We start from the raw sequence: 18,230 nt of genomic DNA on the forward strand, positions 1-18,230 counted from the left end.
CAATCATCTCTCTGCTTCTTGACTGTGGGTGTAGTGTGACCAGCTCCCTCAAGCTCCTACTGCTTTGACTGTGACCTCGAACTATGATTGGATTGGATATGATCCTTTTCTCCCTTTAAGTTGCATGCGTCCAGGAATTTGTCACAGCAATAGGGAAAGAACTAAGACAACAATCGTGCTCTATGGTCTTAATCTCCAATAGGATAAAGCTATATTGTCATGGGTGATAGCACCAGGACTTATGGAGTGAAGTCCTGTTTGTAAATAAGTTCCCACCCCATTTGTAATAATAGATACACTAATGACAAGTAGATAAGGAAATAGAAAATGTGCCCAGTTTTTGTTAACCGGGCCTCCGGGGCCAGCGTAGCCTAGGAGCGGCCGGTGAGGAGCCGCCGCCGTCTCGTCGCTCGAGCTCTGGAGCGACCATGGTCACTCAGGCTCCGGCCGCGGGGCCTCCGCGCTCCCCGTGAAGGGTCGGAAGATGCGCGGGAAGTAGCAGGCCAATGTGCAATACCAACATGTCTGTGTCTACCGAGGGTGCTGCAAGCACCTCACAGATTCCAGCTTCGGAACAAGAGACTCTGACTCTGGCACATCACTGAGAGAGAGCAGATGTCAGCCTGAAGGTGGGAGTGACCTGAAGGACCCTGTGTAAGCGCCACCAGAAGAGAAACCTTCATCTTCTGATTTAGTTTCTAGACCGTCTACCTCATCTAGAAGGAGATCCATTAGTGAGACAGAAGAGAACACAGGTGAGCTACCTGGTGAACGGCACCGGAAGCGCCGCAGGTCCCTGTCCTTTGATCCGAGCCTGGGTCTGTGTGAGCTGAGGGAGATATGCTGTGACAGTGGCGGTGGCAGCAGCAGTAGCAGCAGCAGCAGCAGCAGCGAGTCCACAGAGACGCCCTCGCATCAGGATCTTGACGATGGCGTAAGTGAGCATTCTGGTGATTGCCTGGATCAGGATTCAGTTTCTGATCAGTTTAGTGTGGAATTTGAAGTTGAGTCTCTCGACTCGGAAGATTACAGCCTGAGTGACGAAGGGCACGAGCTCTCAGACGAGGATGATGAGGTCTATCGGGTCACAGTCTATCAGACAGGAGAGAGCGATACAGACTCTTTTGAGGGAGATCCTGAGATTTCCTTAGCTGACTATTGGAAATGTACCTCATGCAGTGAAATGAATCCTCCCCTTCCATCACACTGCAAAAGGTGCTGGACCCTTCGTGAGAACTGGCTTCCAGAAGATAAGGGGAAAGAGAAAGTGGAAATCTCTGAAAAAGCCAAACTGGAAAACTCAGCTCAGGCAGAAGAAGGCTTGGATGTGCCTGATGGCAAAAAGCTGACAGAGAATGATGCTAAGGAGCCATGTGCTGAGGAGGACAGCGAGGAGAAGGCCGAACAGACCCGTCGACTTCCAGCAGCATTGTTTATAGCAGCCAAGAAAGCGTGAAAGAGTTGAGGGAGGAAACGCAGGACAAAGAGGAGAGTGTGGAATCTAGCTTCTCCCTGAATGCTGTCGAACCATGTGTGATCTGCCAGGGGCGGCCTAAAAATGGCTGCATTGTCCACGGCAAGACTGGACACCTCATGTCGTGTTTCACGTGTGCAAAGAAGCTAAAAAAAAGAAACAAGCCCTGCCCAGTGTGCAGACAGCCAATCCAAATGATTGTGCTAACTTACTTCAACTAGCTAACAAAAATAGAATTTTATATTTCTAACTATATAACCCCCAAATTAGACAACATGGGTATTATTTTTATACATTAAAGCCAGAAAACTGTCTTAGTCCACATAAAATTCACTTATAATTTATCCTGGAGAATAAATATGGTGAATGTTTTCTTCCTTTTAGGGAAATTTCACTTGATTATTTTATATTTGTGTTTTAAGTAATTTGCATTGGCTGTTTATATTTTCCTTATATTTTAAATAATCTCCACTTGGGAGGACTTGGAAGTGTATGTGAGAAGTCCTTTCCGTCTCCTGCGGATGATGGTGGGCCTTCCTCATCAGGGGCTACATAAGTACTTGATGTCTGGGGTTTCTTCTTGTTGTTGTTGTTAATAATAAGAACATTTAATTTATTTAGTGTCTTTCATGTAAAGAGTTAAAGACTATGTGAAGGATTGTATATTTAAGTTATTGAAGTTCTGAAACTCTGTAGCAATCTAAAATGTGTGAGTTGTGGGCTGCAGAGAAGACTCAGCCAGTAAAGGCACCTGCTGTGTACACCCACTGACACACATTTGATCCTTGGAACCCCCAGAAAGAGGGAGCCAGTTCCACAGAGTTGTTCCCTGATCTCCAAATGGTGTGCACGCACGCACAAGCGCACGCACAAGCGCACCACACGCACACACAGTTTTAAAGGCATGAATTGCATCTGGTGATATGTAAGTGAAAACACACACCTTATTTTCCAGCATTTTCAGCTTTTTGTCATAGGGGTGTGGCACAAGTGTTGCAGTTTGTCCCAGGTTAAAGAGCCTGAGGCCGGTAGAAGCGCCTTTTTGCCTCAGCTCCGTGGTTCCTGGTGGTTGCCTGTGTTTCAGGCCTGTACTCAGGCTAGGTTTAGAAAGCAGCCCATTCAAAAAGATTGAGTCAGAACATGGATAAAGTGAGCTCATTCTAAGATGACTCCTCCATCCATGTAGATTCATCTCCTGAGTCATACAGGCATCTTCCCTTTGATTAAAGGGTCACGTCTAAGTATAGAAACAAACCTGTAAGCTAGAGGGAGCAAAGGATAGTTTGTATTAATGTTGCGTTAAAGCATCAGAGACAAGAACACTCCTCCCACATGACAGCGTTTAAATAGGAGGCGGTGCGGCAGCCTGGGCAGCTTCAGTCCCGATTTACAATATAGTACCTTGTGTATTATTAGTTCTTAAATGTTTATTTAGGAATGGCATTGATGTTATTTATTTGCAAATAAATGGTTTATTGAAAAAAAAAAAAGAAAAGAAAATGTGCCCAACCTGTGTGCATCCCAGGATGGCTGTAAGTAGGACCAATGCATTGTGTCAAATTGCAGAGTCAGAATGTTGGACCTTCCTCCCCACAAGGTGATTGTCACCAAGGAGGCGAAGACTCTGAGGAACATTGATCCCACCAGCCCAATGCAGTGTACACAGAGAGTCCTCCACCCATCCCACCAGCCCAATGCAGTGTACACAAGAGAGTCCTCCAGAGCAGACCACTACGTTAAGAGAGAAAGCACCCCACCAGCCTAAAAGGACCTGCTTGCTGTCCAAAATATTTCCTCCCACCATCATGGGATAAAACTAAAAGTCAACAACAGAAAGACTTTTACAAATGCATGGAAAGTAAGTGATAATATTTCTAAATAATTGCTGAGTCAGCAAAAAAATCACAAGGAAAGAGAACATGAAAATGTAACAGTAGGGGCCTAGCAAACACAGAAGTGGATGCTCACAGTCAGCTAGTGGATGGATCACAGGGCTCCCAATGGAGGAGCTAGAGAAAGTACCCAAGGAGTTAAAGGGATCTGCAACCCTATAGGGGGAACAACATGATGAACTAACCAGTACCCCGGAGCTCTTGTCTCTAGCTGCATATGTATCGAAAGATGGCCTAGTCGGCCATCACTGGAAAGAGAGGCCCATTGGACTTGCAAACTTTATATGCCCCAGTACAGGGGAACGCCAGGGCCAAAAGAATGGGAATGGGTGGGTAGGGAAAGAGGGGGGGCATGGGGGACTTTTGGGATAGCATTGGAAATGTAATTGAGGAAAATACGTAATAAAAAATATTAAAAATTAAAAAAAAAATAAAGTACCATAATATACCTCAAAAAAATGTGTATCTTATGATTCATTATGTGTATCTTTTAATTGCAATGCAAGAATCCATTAAATAACGTTTAAACATAAAAAAAAAAAGAAAATGTAACAGTAGAATTTGTGACGTATATGAAAAGCTACACATAATAGGAAATGGCAGCTCGAGAGTTTATATTCAAAAAGAAGAGAGACCAGGGAGTCCTTGGCCCAGTGGGTAAAGAGCTTGCCTTGCAAGGATGAGGGCATGAGTTCGAATCTTACACCAGAACCCACATTAAGCTGAGTGTGCCCAGCCCCTTTCTCCTACGGCGAGGTGGAAGATGGAGACAGGAGATTCTCCAGAGGCTCTTGGGCCAGTTAGCTGGGCTCTAGTTTCATGTCGTTTCTGTGATAAAATTCGTCAGCAAAAAGAAGTTTAGGTGGTAAAAGGACTTACTTCAGCTGACGCTTCAGGTTACAGCCTGTCCTTGTGGGAAAGGTAAGAACGTTAAACATCTAGTCACATAACTAATGTCAATCGCAGAGAGAACTGAATAATCCATGCCTATTTGTGTGAGTGTGTGTGTGTGAGAGTTGTGAGAGAGGGAGTGTGTGTGAGAGTGTTTGTGTGTGAGAGAGAGTTGTGAGAAGAGTGTGTGTATGAGAGAAAGTTTGTGTGAGTGAGAGTGTGTGTATGTGGTGTGTGCATGAAAGAGAGAGTGTAGGGTGTGTATGTGTATGTGTGTGTGAGGGTGTGTGAATGTGGTGTGAGAGAGAGAGAAATAGCATGGTGTGTGAGAGTGTGTGTATGTGTATGTGAGGGAGTGTGTGAGAGAGAGTGTGGGAGGGAGTGTTGTGATAGAGTGTGTGTATGTGAGGGAGTCTGGTGTATGTATGTATATGTGTGTACACATGTGTGTCTAGAAATCAGGAAATGGGTGAGAGTCATGGTCTCCTACAGTTATCCCTCCATTATTCCTACAGAATAAATGCCATATATTCTTGTTTGCTGGATGTCACACAGTCTTGACGCTGGGGAGGATTTACCACATCCACAGGGAATGAGGTCAAGAGAGCATGCTCACTGTGGAGTGCTTAGTAGCAGGCGCTTTCGTCATGGACTGAGAGGCCTGAGTGGTGAATAGAGAGTGCCTCTGATCATTCAGGCTAAGACTGGTCCATTTGGATGTTCTGTAGTCATATGACAGCTGTAGCCTGACGACACCCACATCTCTGTTCCAGTCAGGACTCCCTCTGAGTTCTAGAACTGCTCCAGTCTGCCTGCCAGACATCTCTGCTGGAGTAGACCCTACACTCTAACTGCCACAGGCACAACTATTAACAACAAAAACAAACAAAACAAAACAAAACACCCAATAACTTGTTTACAGGATATGTTCTCTGTCATTTCTTAGGCAGGAATTCTCCTTTAATCATCTCATGTGGTGTGTGTGTTTGCATGTGTGCGTGCATGCGTGTGTTTTGAGGATTGAGTCCAGGCCTTAAGCGTGCTAACAAAACACTGAGCTGCCTCTCCCAGTCCCTTTTCACTTTATTTTGCTGTGGCATCTTACTAAATTGCCTGGGCTGGCCTGGAGTTTGAATCCTTCCTTAGTGACCCAGGAAGCTGGGATTACAGCTCTGTACCACTGTGCTCAACTGCCTTTTAACCCTCCTGATCACCGGGAGGCACAGCATCCTCATGACTGCTTTACAGATGAGAAAAACTGGACCTTGAACTCAGATCCTCGTGTCTGTGTGGCAAACACTTTCCTGGGCAAACTCTCCCTAGCTCTAAACAACTCCTTGATGGAAGGAAAAAAATAGCTCATCATAAATACAAATTACTAAACAAACCCTGCAACTTACAACTAAAGGCCTGGCTTTGCAGCCACTGGGTCTGAAGGGTGGAGCATATCCCTGCTCAGTCTTGTTAAACAGTTCTCAGCAGCCAACGGAGTAACAAACCAATTAATTTCTCAAACACCACCTCTGTCGTGTCTGTTTTATCCTCCAGGCTTCTATGAACAGATTGCAGCAAAGCTAAAAATAAATGTCACAAAGACTGGCTGGAAAGCTAGGGTTTTCATCTCACAGATGAGACACCAAAAGATCCCCCAAAGTCCCTGGACTGCCAGAGAAGCCTGTCAGTTTCAGACAGTCGCCCAGAGCTGGGAGGTGTCGCTCAGAAGCAGAGCGCTTGCCTAGCAGCAGGAAGACCCACATTCCATACCCAGCCCCACAGGAAAGAAGGTCAAAGGCTGCCTGGCCCCAGGCTCAGTGCCAACAGTGGCTAGAGCTTGTCTTATAAACATCAATTCCAAAACAAAAACCAAGGTTTCCCTAGGCCAAGAAAAACAGTGTAGACTTACAACCTTCTAAAGTCCTAAGCAAACTAAGAAGATGATGGATCTCTGATGGTCAGCCCTGCAGTGTGAGCTTTGTCTTCCCACAAGTGGCTCAGATACAGTGAATCCTGAGGAAGGAGCATTGGTGTTTGCCTGCTTGCCTCTGCTTCTTGCTGGTAAATGCATCTGCCAGTGCTGTTGCTACCTACCACTACCACACTTCATTGACATTAAACTCCAACTTCATTGGCCTTCCAACGTGGAATGAGGACCAGAAACTCTCCAGGGATCTTCTGAGGCCTTCAATACCAGACTGAACTAGCTGGGGCTTCCAACTTCATGCACTGGGCAGACACAAGTTTCTCAGTCGCTCAAGTGCAATGATTTGGCCCAACATCAAATCGTAAACGTACCTAAGACAGGACAAGGTATTTTTTTTAAACATCTCAATTGTGTGAGTTTGAATTTTGTAGAAGTTGATGACATGTCACAGTGTCAAGAAGTTGGACACCGTTGGTAAGCTGTGACTGTGCTTTTGTGATAGAAGCAGTCAATTGGTTTGGTTCCTCTGGGAAACCTTGCTTAATATGAGAGTATAGAAAGCAATGTTGGCACCAACTCAGTTAATGGGGCTTTCAAAGCCAAAGCCAACCAGAATAATACAGCAGTTATTCACTGAAGCATGCAGCCCTCTGATGCTTGTGGGGAAGCCCAACCCCTAGTGTGAGGGTGTCTGGCAATGGAACCTTTCTGAGGATGTTTCAGTGAGGTCATGGGGGCAGGGATGAAAGATGGGATTCATGTCTCCTTGTAAGAGACGACATCAGGAAGCGGGCTGTCTCTCTCTTTCAGCCATGTGGGAACACAGAGAGAAGGTGGGCATCTGTAACCTACAGTCTGAGCCTGCAGCAGACTTCAGCCATACCTGGATCTTGAATTATGAGAAACTTCTAGTGTTTACATTCTCCAGTCTGAGGTGTCTGGTTAAAGGGAAAAGGGCAGCTTTGCCATGCAGAAGCCTGGGACACAGGCACTGTAATCAGCTCACCATTGATAATGGAATGGGCCCGGCCCACAGGACCCTGGTGTGACTGACTGGCTGAGGAGTGCACGGTAACACTGTGGGACTCTGCTGTGAGAAGTGAATTCTCTGGCTCTCACAGCATGGAGCATCCGAGGAACTCTCTAAGAAACACTTGCTGGGAAGCAAAACTCCAGTGGGAAGGAGGAGGGGAATAAACCTTAGCCAGTGACACATTCCAAACCTCAGAGCCATCTGAAGTAAAGGTGCCATTGAAAAGGGGATTCTGCTCTACTGTGCAAATCACGCCCAGGACCTGGAGAGATAGCTTGGAAGTTAAGAGCTTTTACTACACAACCATGTAGACTGGATTTGGGATCCCAGCACCTATACTAGAGCCTGGAATCCCATGAATGTCTGTAAACCCCACCTCCAAAGGGGGTGGGGACAGCAGGTTTCCAGTCTAGCAGAGGAACTATGAGCTCCGTGTTCAGGGAGAAACCCAGCCTCAGAGGAATGGGCAGGAAGGGAAGGGAGTGGACACCTGAAGTCCTCTTCTGCCTCTGCATGTACACAGACTTGGGCACCTACACACACACACAAGTACACCACACAGACACACAACTAAGTAATAAATAAATAACTCCTTTAAAAAATGGGGGTCTGGGAATGTAGCTCCCAGTGGCAAGTCTCTTACTAGTGAATGAAGCACTAGACTCAATCCTAAGCATTGAAAGAAAATTAAAGACGTTGTAGAACCACTGGGGGAGTTTGGATGATTCCTATAGAACAGATAACAGTATTACATTAGTGTGACGGTGACTAACTCTGATAATTATGCTCTAAGAATAGTCTTATTCTTAAAAATATATGATAAATTCGGTACAGTGATGCGGTGGTGAAGATTCCCATAGTTTGGTACCGAACTGGGTCTAGATTCATGCTGATGAATTGCTCAGGGTCTCTGGAGGAATAGAACTTACAGAACAAATTCATTTACTAGAGTGACTTGCAGGCTGTGGTCCATCTAATCCAACAATGGCTGTCCACCAATGGAAGGTCTAGAATCCGGTGGTTGCTCAGTCCACAAGGCTCAGTGCCTCCGCTGGTCTTCAGTATACGCCAGAGCAAGCAGGCAAAGAGACAGCAAACTTCTTTCTTTCAATGTCCTTTGTATAGGCTGCCAGCAGAAAGTGTGGGCCAGATTAGAGGTAGATCTTGCCAGCTCAGATTAAAGGTATGTCTTCCCACTTCAAATTAAGAAAGAAGAAAAAAGAATCCTTCATAGGTGTGTCCTGACATTTTGGGGTTTTAGTTATTTCCAGATGTAGTGAAGTTGAATAACCATCTCTATCTGGTTTGCACATCTCTGAGAGCAGAACGTAGGTGGTTTTCCAAACCATATTTCAATCAGCTATAGAAGAAATGCAGAGTGCAAACCCAAGCAGACATCCCAGCATCCCTGACTTCCAGCCAACACTAGTCTTCAAGACCAACTGCGCTTTTTACTTTTTCAACTTATGTGTGTGTAGTACATATGTTTGTGTGTGTGGATATGTGTGTGTGTTTGTGTGTGTATAGTACATATGTGTGTGCATGGAGTGCATATGTATGTGTGTAGTACATGTGTGTTGCATAGAGTGCACATGTGCATGTAGTACATATGTGTACATGGAGTTCACATGTTTGTGTGTATAGTACATATGTGTGTGCATGGAGTGCATATGTGTGTGTGGAGTACACATGTTTGTGTGTGTAGTGCACATGTTTGTGTGTGTAGTACATATGTGTGTGCATAGAGTGCATATGTGTGTGTGTGTGTAGTACATGTGTGTATACATAGAGTGTGTGTGTGTGCATGTGTGCACGTGTGTGCCTATCTTCTCATGTGTGTGGGCAGTTGTCGAGTGTGAATGCAGACACCCACATTGATGTTCAGATTCACTATCGATTTCTCCTTCATGTTGTTCAGTGAAGCAGGACCTCTCAGTCAAACACTGGCCCACAAAAGATCTCATGTCTCCACCATCTGAGGAAGGAATTATAAGCAGGCAACCCCTTGTCCACCCAGCACTTAGGTGGTGTCTTAGGGTTTTTATTTCTGTGATGAAACACCATATCCAAAGCAAGTTGGAGAGGAAAGGGTTTATTCGGCTTACACTTCCACATCTCATCTCATCACCAAAGGAATTCAGGACAGGAACTCAAGGCAGGAACCTGGAGGCAGGAGCTGGTGCAGAGGCCATGGAGGGGTGCTGTTCACTGGCTTGCTCTACATAGCTTGCTTAGCCTGCTTACTTATAGAACTCAGGACCACCAGCCACAGGGGCTGGGCTCTCCCCCATCAATAACTAACTAAGAAAATGCCCTACAAGCCTACCTGTAGCCTGAGCTTAGGAAGGCATTTTCTTAATTGGGACCTCTCCTCTCAGACTTTCTTTAGTTCGTGTTGAATTGACATAAAACTATCCAATACCCTGAGAATATAAATTCTAGTCTTCACATTTGTATGATCGATGCTTTAAGTGCTAAGCCTTCTCCCTAGGCCCTAAGTTGACATTTTTTAAAAAATATATTTACTTTTGTCTTATATGCATTGGTGTTTTGCCTGCCTGTATGACTGGGAAGAGGCCAGATCCCCTGGAATTGGAGTTGCAGATAGTTGTGACTTGCCATGTGGGTGCTGGGAATTGAACCTTGGACGCTGGAAGAACAGCCAGTGCTCTTAACTGCTGAGCCATCTCTTCAGCCCCATCAGCTTGACTTTTTATAAGTCAACACTCCTGTAGCTACAAATGGCAATTAAATGTGGTGCATTGGCTGACTCCAGGGCTCCAGAGTCCCAGGGCCTCAGGCTGCTGCCCCAAACCATATCACTGTCCTTGATCTGAATTCTCCCTGCTTTTAGGCCCTTTCCTCCCATAGGAGCTAGACATCCCCAACCATCCCAAACGTTATACCTCTCAGTTCTGTGGTCTTGGGAGAAAAAGAATCACTCATTTTGCCTTGACTTTGCAATGACAGTATCAGCCAACTCTCCTGGGAACAGGATGTATGCTGTTGGGAGGTGGGGGAGGGTCTGTCTCTGGGGAAAACAGTTCTTAGAGCAGAAAAGGTCAAGAGGGTGGAAGACCGGCATGTCAACCATGCTGACCCTCTGGTACCCCAACTTGCACACACTATGATTCTCAAAAGTGTCTCTAGCCAACGCAATATACCCAAGTCATACAACCAATGTCTTCATCCCCCCACCCACAAAACAGAGTCCACCGGAAGTCAGACTCAAATCCAGATCCCATGTCAAGACAGATAGGTGGGTTTCACTCATCTCCATTGAACCTGGAAGTTCTCTCCAGAGGACTAGGACCAAATAGGCTCAAATGTGTAACAGCAGAGAGAGGCGAAGAGGGGGCAGGCGCACTCCTCCTGGGAAGAGGCAACAGGAGGGCCTGTCTATTCACAGCATCTAGCTGTACACAACAGCCGGGACCCCTGTGGAGTGGTGAATGGTCTGGTTAGCACCGAGGGCTGTCCCTCACTCTGCTCTCTTCAAGCTCTCTCTGCCCCTATCTGTTGACTATAACTCCTGGGTCATAAAGCACCATCATTGTGTTCATTAGCTTCCAGTCATTTTCACAAATACCCGAGGGGCCCAACTGACAAAGAGGTACCTCCCAGGGCTCATAATGTTGGAGTTTTTACTTCAAGTCCAAGCGGCCTTATTGTTTAGTGGTCTGTGGCAAGATGATAATACAACAGGAAGGAATAAGGAAAGAGGGAAAGGAAGGGGGGCTAGAAAGAAAGAGGGAGACACCCTAGAATCCCCTTTAAGGGCCTATCTCCAAAGACCTAAACTTCCTAGTGCTGCAGTGCCAAGCTGGGGACCCAACCTTCAGTATGCCGACCCAGAGGATATTCTAGAAAGCACTACAAGCATTCTTCAAATACATGTGTCCTGAGCAACCTGATGCTATGACTGCCTTTGGCTCTGAGCTACTCCCCTGTTGATGTCTAGAGCTGGCATTTCTCTAGAGATTAATTCCTCAGGCTAGGGAGACAGTTTAAAATGTAAAAGGCCATGACAATGTGAGTTTGGTTGACCAGCCCAAGGAAAAGCTAGGCATGTGGATCCATCTGAGACGGAAGGGAGCCAAGGCGAGCCAGGCGGATCCTCAGAGTTTGCTGGCCGGCCAGCCTAGCCAACCAGTGAGCTATAGGTTCAGTGAGAGACCCTGCCTCCAAAGAAAAGGCAGATAGCAATAGTGGAAGACACTTCCATGTGCACGCATAAGTGTGCAAGTAGAACTCAGAATCTGGTCCCAGCTAAAATCTGGAAGGCCCAGAGACCTTACTCTGAGGAGCCACAACATGTGACGTGGTGGCCCAGAATTGCTAGACCAGGTGTTGTTGGGTTCAAATGCTGATTTGACACTCAGTAGCCACTCCAGAGAGATGTCTGCTCCTCTCTGAATGGTAACAGCCCTGCAGGGCTATTCTTGGGACTGAGTAGGAACCCATGAGAGGACACGGGCCGCAACACACTGGAAAACATCTTGGTCACTGTCACCACCATCATCATTTTTCCTGTGACACGACAGGTCAGAGCTGCCCTGGGCTAGAGAAGAAGCACCTCCCTGAGTCACCGTCTGCACCACCCACCCACCCACCCCCAGCAGAACTCCGAGCTCCCTCCATTTCCTCTGGGTATAATCAGGAATTTAATTAAAATGACTTCATCAGACTGTTCAGAGGAGCAGTCAACAGAGAAAGGAGAAGAGGCTCAGCCTGGAGACTCAGGCATCCCCTGTGAAGACACGAAGGTGTGGGTGGCATGGCCCATCTAGCTGGGGAACTGGGGGGAGGGGGGCACTTTCTGTGGGTGGAGATGATGACGGAAAGCAGCATGGGGTTTGGGGAGAGCAGACATTTCTGAGGATAAGCACTTCCTGCCACAACAGCAGCGGAGGTCCCCAGTCTGAGCCTGAGATGGCTACATTCCCCAGAGAGTGCGAACTGAGAGTGGCTGGGTTAGACAGTTGAATTTCTCAAGGGGGTTCCCTTGCACAGACCCCTCCAGACTTCCTGCATCCTCACCTGCATCTGGGGCTATTTGCTTTGAGCTGATTGAGCCAAGAATCTTCATTAGAAATGGAATTCAAAGGATCTGGGAAGACAGCTTGGTGGGTAGAGTCTGTTTCCACCGACACAAAGAGGTGACTCTGATCCTCAGAGCCCGGAGGGCTTGCATTGTGATCCCAGCCCCTGGGAGTGGGGACAGGTGGATCTCTGGGCTTTGCAGGCTGGACAGTGTAGTCTACTTGGCAAATCCCAGTCTAGTGAGACATCTTCTCTCTTGTAGGCAGATCTCTGAGTTCGAGGCCAGCCTGGTCTATAGAGTGAGTTCCCAGACAACCAAGGCTACACAGAGAAACCTGCCTTAGGGGGAAAAAAGACACTTCTTTCCAAAAGATTGGTAGCCCCTGAGGAATTGTGCCTGAGGTTGTCCTCTGACTGTCACATGAACCCTTTCCCACCACAAAGAAGTGACTTTTACAAACACATAGATGGTTTAGAATGTTCCAGTAGTGACATTTAAAAAGTCAAAAGAATCAGACGAAATATTCATTGATGGGTAAACATTAGGTTTGGCTAAACTTAGCATACCTAAAGTATTGTCACCGCTCCGTGCTGTGTTTAAAAAACATTCAATTTGGGGGCTTCATCTTCAAATTCCTGCCTGCATTTCCCACTTCCCGTTTTGACTCAGTGAGTTTCCAGGGCCATGGCCTGCTGCCGTTGGCCAGCACAGGTCTGGACTGTGAGCTCATGGAGGACAGTGGCCATGCTTCCATGCATCACAGTACAGTCAGACTGTGTCCTGGAGAGGGTCCTCCCTGACCAGGGAGCCTGGCACAGTACCTGGTACTTGCTTGGTGGTTCATACTTAATGTCTGGGTGAATGAATAAAGGAAGGAGTGAGTGAATGAATGATGCGAGTGAGGGTCCCTCTGCTACATACTTACATAGAGTGAATGAATGATGTGAGTGAGGTATATGAGGGTCCTTCTGCTCCATACTGAGGAGAGCTGCAGGATGCTTCTAATTCTCTGGGCACAGCGATGCTAGGGACCCCTGCTTTCCTGGATAGGTTTCTTTTCCTTTACTGTGATAAAACACCCTGACTGAAAGCATCTCAGGGAATAAACAGGGTTGTTGTTTTTTTTTTTCTTACAGTTCAGAGGGATAGAGTCCATTGTGGCCAGGCAGATATGACCGCAGGATCGTGAGGCCAGCCTGGTGCCCAGGAAGCAGAGGGAGGAACAGGAAGTGCGGCTCAGCTATGAAACCTCAAAGCCCGCCCCTGGTTACACACTTCCTCCAGCAAAGCTCTACCTCCTAAAGGTCTCATAGCCTCCCTAGACAGCACCACCAACAGAGACCAGGGGTTCAAACACACGGGTTCAAACACACGAACCTGTGGGGGATATTTTGCAACCAAACCACTGCATTTCCTGTGCTGTGGGACCTTCACCCATAGGAGATAGAATAACCCACAGGTGAGCCACACCTGTCCATTCAGTCACCATTTGTAAAATCTGCCCTGCCATGTGTACCTGGGCAAAGGACATAGGTAAGGCCATCCAGAGGGTTAGAGGATAGATTTCATTTCCTACAGTCTCCTAATTCTTGCATCTGTTCATTTATTCACTCACGAAACACTCCCAGAATCTTCCCATTAAGCCAACTGCCTGCCAGGTACTGGTGTGTTCTGTGGACTCAAGTTCCCAAGCTGAGAAAAAGCCACCCCTGTGTTAACAGATCTGAAGCAACGATGGACTGAGGGGAACTTCGTGACTATGGAGGTCTTGGAATGTGGGTCAGGGGCCATATTACTTGTGTTACTTTCAGTCCCCATAATAGACAGTCATTGCCCACCTCTGTGTGACCTAACATCCTGTGATTATTAGGTACATCTTTGTTGGGAGAAAATAAAGAAGGAAGAAAGGAAAGATAATGAAGTTGTCAGATAGCATCTGAGGCCATAACATATTGTTCGTTGATAATATTCAAGAGATGCATTGAGTCATCACTTCCTTGTGTTCTGTGACTGTAAATCCATTATGCGGCTGCTTCCATGTGGGAACATGTCAATTAGGACAGATGACCGTGTGTTCTCAGGGACATAGTCACTCACTTGACTCAGCACAAAGAATCCCTTACTCCCTTGGAGGGGAGAGCTGTGTCTTGTGTTCCCAGTTTGATGATTGGATTGAAGAGTCCTGGCCTCACCCTACAGCCTCTGCTGCCTTCTATCCAGCAGAGCACTGGTGGAAACTGGAAGAAACATGGGTGAGTGACAGGTTTCCGTGTAACACATTCACTCTTCTCCTATGTACCAGAGCAGCACAGAATCAGCTAGCGCAGTCTTCCACACTCAGGTATAAAATGCCATGGCCTAGGAAGGCTAAGTTGCTTCATGATGCTGTCACTGGCAAGTGACAGAGCTCAGGCATAATCCAGTTCAGTCCTCACTGTCTCTGGGTTGTTTGAATGAGAACGACACCCATATATTGGAACGCTTGGCCCCCAGTTGGTGGAACTGTTTGGGAAGGATTAGGAAGTGTGGTCCTGTTGGAGGAGGTGCGTCATTGGGGAGGTTTCAAAAGCCCAACCTATTCTCAGGGCTTTTTTCTCCCTCTCCCATTCCCTCTCCCTCTCCCTCCTTCTCTCCCTGTTCCCCTCCCTCTTTGTCTCCCTTTTCTTCGTTCTCCCTTCTCTCTCCTTCCTTCTCCTCCCTCCTCCCTCTGCCTCCTTCTCTGTCTCCCCCTCCTTTCTTCTCCCTCTCCTTCCCTGTCTCCCTCTCCATGCTTTTCTCTGTCTCTCTCTGTCTCTCTGTCTCTCTCTGTCTCTCTGTCTCTCTGTCTCTCTCTGTCTCTCTCTCTCTGTCTCTGTCTCTGTCTCTCTCTCTGTCTCTCTCTCTCTCTCTCTCTCTGTCTCTCTGTCTCTCTTACACACACACACCATATGTGGATCAGATATAAGCTCTCAGCTATTGCTCCAGTCTGCCATGTTCCCTGCCGTGATGGCCATGGACTCAGTCTCTGGAACTGTAAACCCCAATAAACTCTTTTTTTTTTTTAAAGATAACCACTAAATTTATTTCCCAAACAGTGATGGCAAAACACACTCATGGTTATGTATATTTGATCTCAAAATGCACATTTGACCTGAACAGTTCCTTTTGAACCCATGGGCATCTTTGGGTAGACATAGGCTTTGATATATAAGTTTTATATTCTGTAATATCCACAACCTTTTTCTACCAAACTATTGTTAATTATATTCTATATTTTCAAATGCATTAGTAATTCAAGGCAAATTACGACAAATTAATTTTAACAGAGATTGCTATATTGTATGAATTTTGACAATATTCTTTTTTTTTGGTAAGATATTTTCTTTTTAATTAATTTTTTTATTAGGTATTTTCCTCATTTACATTTCCAATGCTATCCAAAAAGTCCCCAATACACTCCCCCCCCCACTCCCCTACCCACCCATTCCCACATTTTGGCCCTGGCATTCCTCTGTATTGGGGCATATAAAGTTTACAAGTCCTATGGGCCTCTCTTTCCAGTGATGACCTACTAGGCCATCTTTTGATACATATGCAGCTAGAGTCAAGAGCTCTGGGGTACTGGTTAGTTCATAATGTTGTTCCACCTATAGGGTTGCAGTTCCCTTTAGCTCCTTGGGTACTTTCTCTAGCTCCTCCATTGGGGGCCCTGTGATCCATTCAATAGCTGACTGTGAGCATCCACTTCTGTGTTTGCTAGGCCCCGGCATTGTCTCAAAACAGACAGCTATATCAGGGTCCTTTCAGCAAAATCTTGCTAGTGTCAATGGTGTCAGCATTTGGAAGCTGATTATGGGATGGATCCCTGGATATGGCAGTCTTTAGATGGTCCATCCTTTCGTCACAGCTCCAAACTTTATCTCTGTAACTCTTTCTTCTACACATTGCCTTGGTCTTGGTTTCTCTTCACAGCAATAGAAATTCTCTAAGACACAGTCCCCAAACTGGAAGCTTTAACCACACTTGAGACACTGTGAAGCTCTAGCCCCGTGTTCTCCTTTTGGGGACATAGGACTTAGAACATAGTAGATGTTCAGAGAATCTGAACTGAGTGGATTTTTTTTTTACTTTCTTCTCATTCCTCTCCTCCTCTTCACCCCGTGTGCATGCACATGTGCACATAGGCATGTGTGTGTGCATGCAAGTGTGTACATGTGTGTGCGTGTCTACATATGCCATGGCATGCACATAGAGGTCAGAGGGCAACTTTCAGCAATCAGTTCTGTTCACCCACCAAGTGGATCCCAGGGATCAGACTCAAGTCCTCGGCCTTGGTGGCAAGCACCCTTACCCGCTGAGCCATCTCACTGCCCTGGTTCTTGTTGAAACAGTGAAAGACTGGGTTCCTTCCTCCACACTTGAGCATCATTACAGCTTTCCCATTGTTTTGAACGAGATGTACATTCTTTATAGGCAGGAGCCAGTCGGGGAAGACAAGCACTTTGGAGTCATCTGCTCTGGGTTCCAGTCCCAGCATTGTCCTTGTGTGCACATGTGCCCTCCTTACTGAGGGACCTCAGTAAGACTGACTGCTCGGTCTATTTCTATGCACTGATGTACAATGCATGCTTTGTGGTTCCTGCTAAAGGGACCCAGGCTGGGCTGCAGTTTTCCTGTAGAGGACGTAGCCTTGAGAATCACCTATGTAGAGCACTATGTATTTAATAAGGTCCCCTGCTGGCCCTCATACTAGCAGCCTCGGTCTCTTTTTAAAAAGCACTGACTGTTTTAAACAGAGGAGTCTCTCTGAGGGACTGACAGAGGGAGGAAGGCGTGCTGGCATCGGGCCTCCAAGCCAGTGGGTTTACTCTTGTCTGTTCCCAAGGATAGGTCCTGGGCCATGACTCCCACTCTAACTTGTGTGCTCCTTAAATAATTTATCAAGTCACTTAATGAGGCAATCGTGACTTCTTAAATCCTTTTGAGAGGCTTTCCAAAAAGACCAGGCCTCCACCTGAGGGGTCTGCAGCCCCCTGCCTCCCTCATCTGGATCCCAGATGAGTGCCAGAGGTCAGGACAGGCCCCTACTTCTGGCTGGAGCCTTTTAAGGGACACACTGTTCCCTTTCTCCGCATCCAAGTTCTTGGCACATATGAATTATGCATGCAGGGCTTGGCTTGGCACAAGCTCACTATCTGAGCATCTCAGGAGCTAGAGGCATATCCCTTGTTCAACCGCGGCCCAAGTGGAACTTGTGGTGGCCTTTGGCCTACCGGGCACTTGTGTTCTTGTCAGTCCAAGGGAGCACTCGGGAATGCTTGGGAGCACTCAAGGCTTGTGGCATGCCACCTCTTCCAGCAGGTAAGCCTGTCTCAAGGACAGAGAAATGCTATGGGACAAATAAAATAAGCTGCCATGACAGACACAAGCCAGTGTGGCCATGGGGGGGGGGGTCCAATGAGAGATGCTTTTTAAGATTTTATTTTCAAAGTTTTAATTATGTATATGTGTGTGTCGGTGTGTGGGGGTCCAGGGATTGCACATAACCGCAGGTGTCTAAGGAGGCTAGAAGAGGACACTGGATTCCCAGGAGCTGAGGTCGCAAATGGTTGTGAGCCACCCACATGTAGATACTGGGAATGGAGCAAGGGTTCTCTGTGAGAACAGTGTGCACTCTTAACTGGGCCATCTTTCCTGCCATGAAGAGGTGGCTTCTGAAAGGAAACCTGAGAAAAAAAAAAAGATCATCATAGCAGAAGGAACCACAGAGAAATTGTCCCTGAAGGAGGCACACCGGCTGGTATCCTCCTGGGAGAGAAATAAGGTCCCAGGATGACCCTCGCCAAGATGTGGGCTGAGAATCCAGATGAGGGAGAGAGGAGTCTGGAGGCTGATGTCTGACTCCCGCACTAAGTCTCTCCCAAAACTATTTCTGGAGACTCAGCAAAGACACTGCAGGCAGTACAGAGGTCTCTGTGCTCACAGGGGACCAGGAA

At 46.8% G+C, this 18,230-nt stretch overlaps 1 pseudogene; it reads left to right on the forward strand.

Moving 5' to 3' along the window:
* The first annotated feature begins 505 nt into the window (after positions 1-505).
* On the forward strand, positions 506-1,850 carry LOC110306589 (E3 ubiquitin-protein ligase Mdm2 pseudogene; annotated as a pseudogene).
* Positions 1,851-18,230: the final 16,380 nt, after the last annotated feature.

This window comes from Mus caroli, unplaced genomic scaffold (genome assembly GCF_978045245.1).
Source record: "Mus caroli unplaced genomic scaffold, Mus_caroli_1 scaffold_14, whole genome shotgun sequence".
NCBI classification, from domain to species: Eukaryota; Metazoa; Chordata; class Mammalia; order Rodentia; family Muridae; genus Mus; species Mus caroli.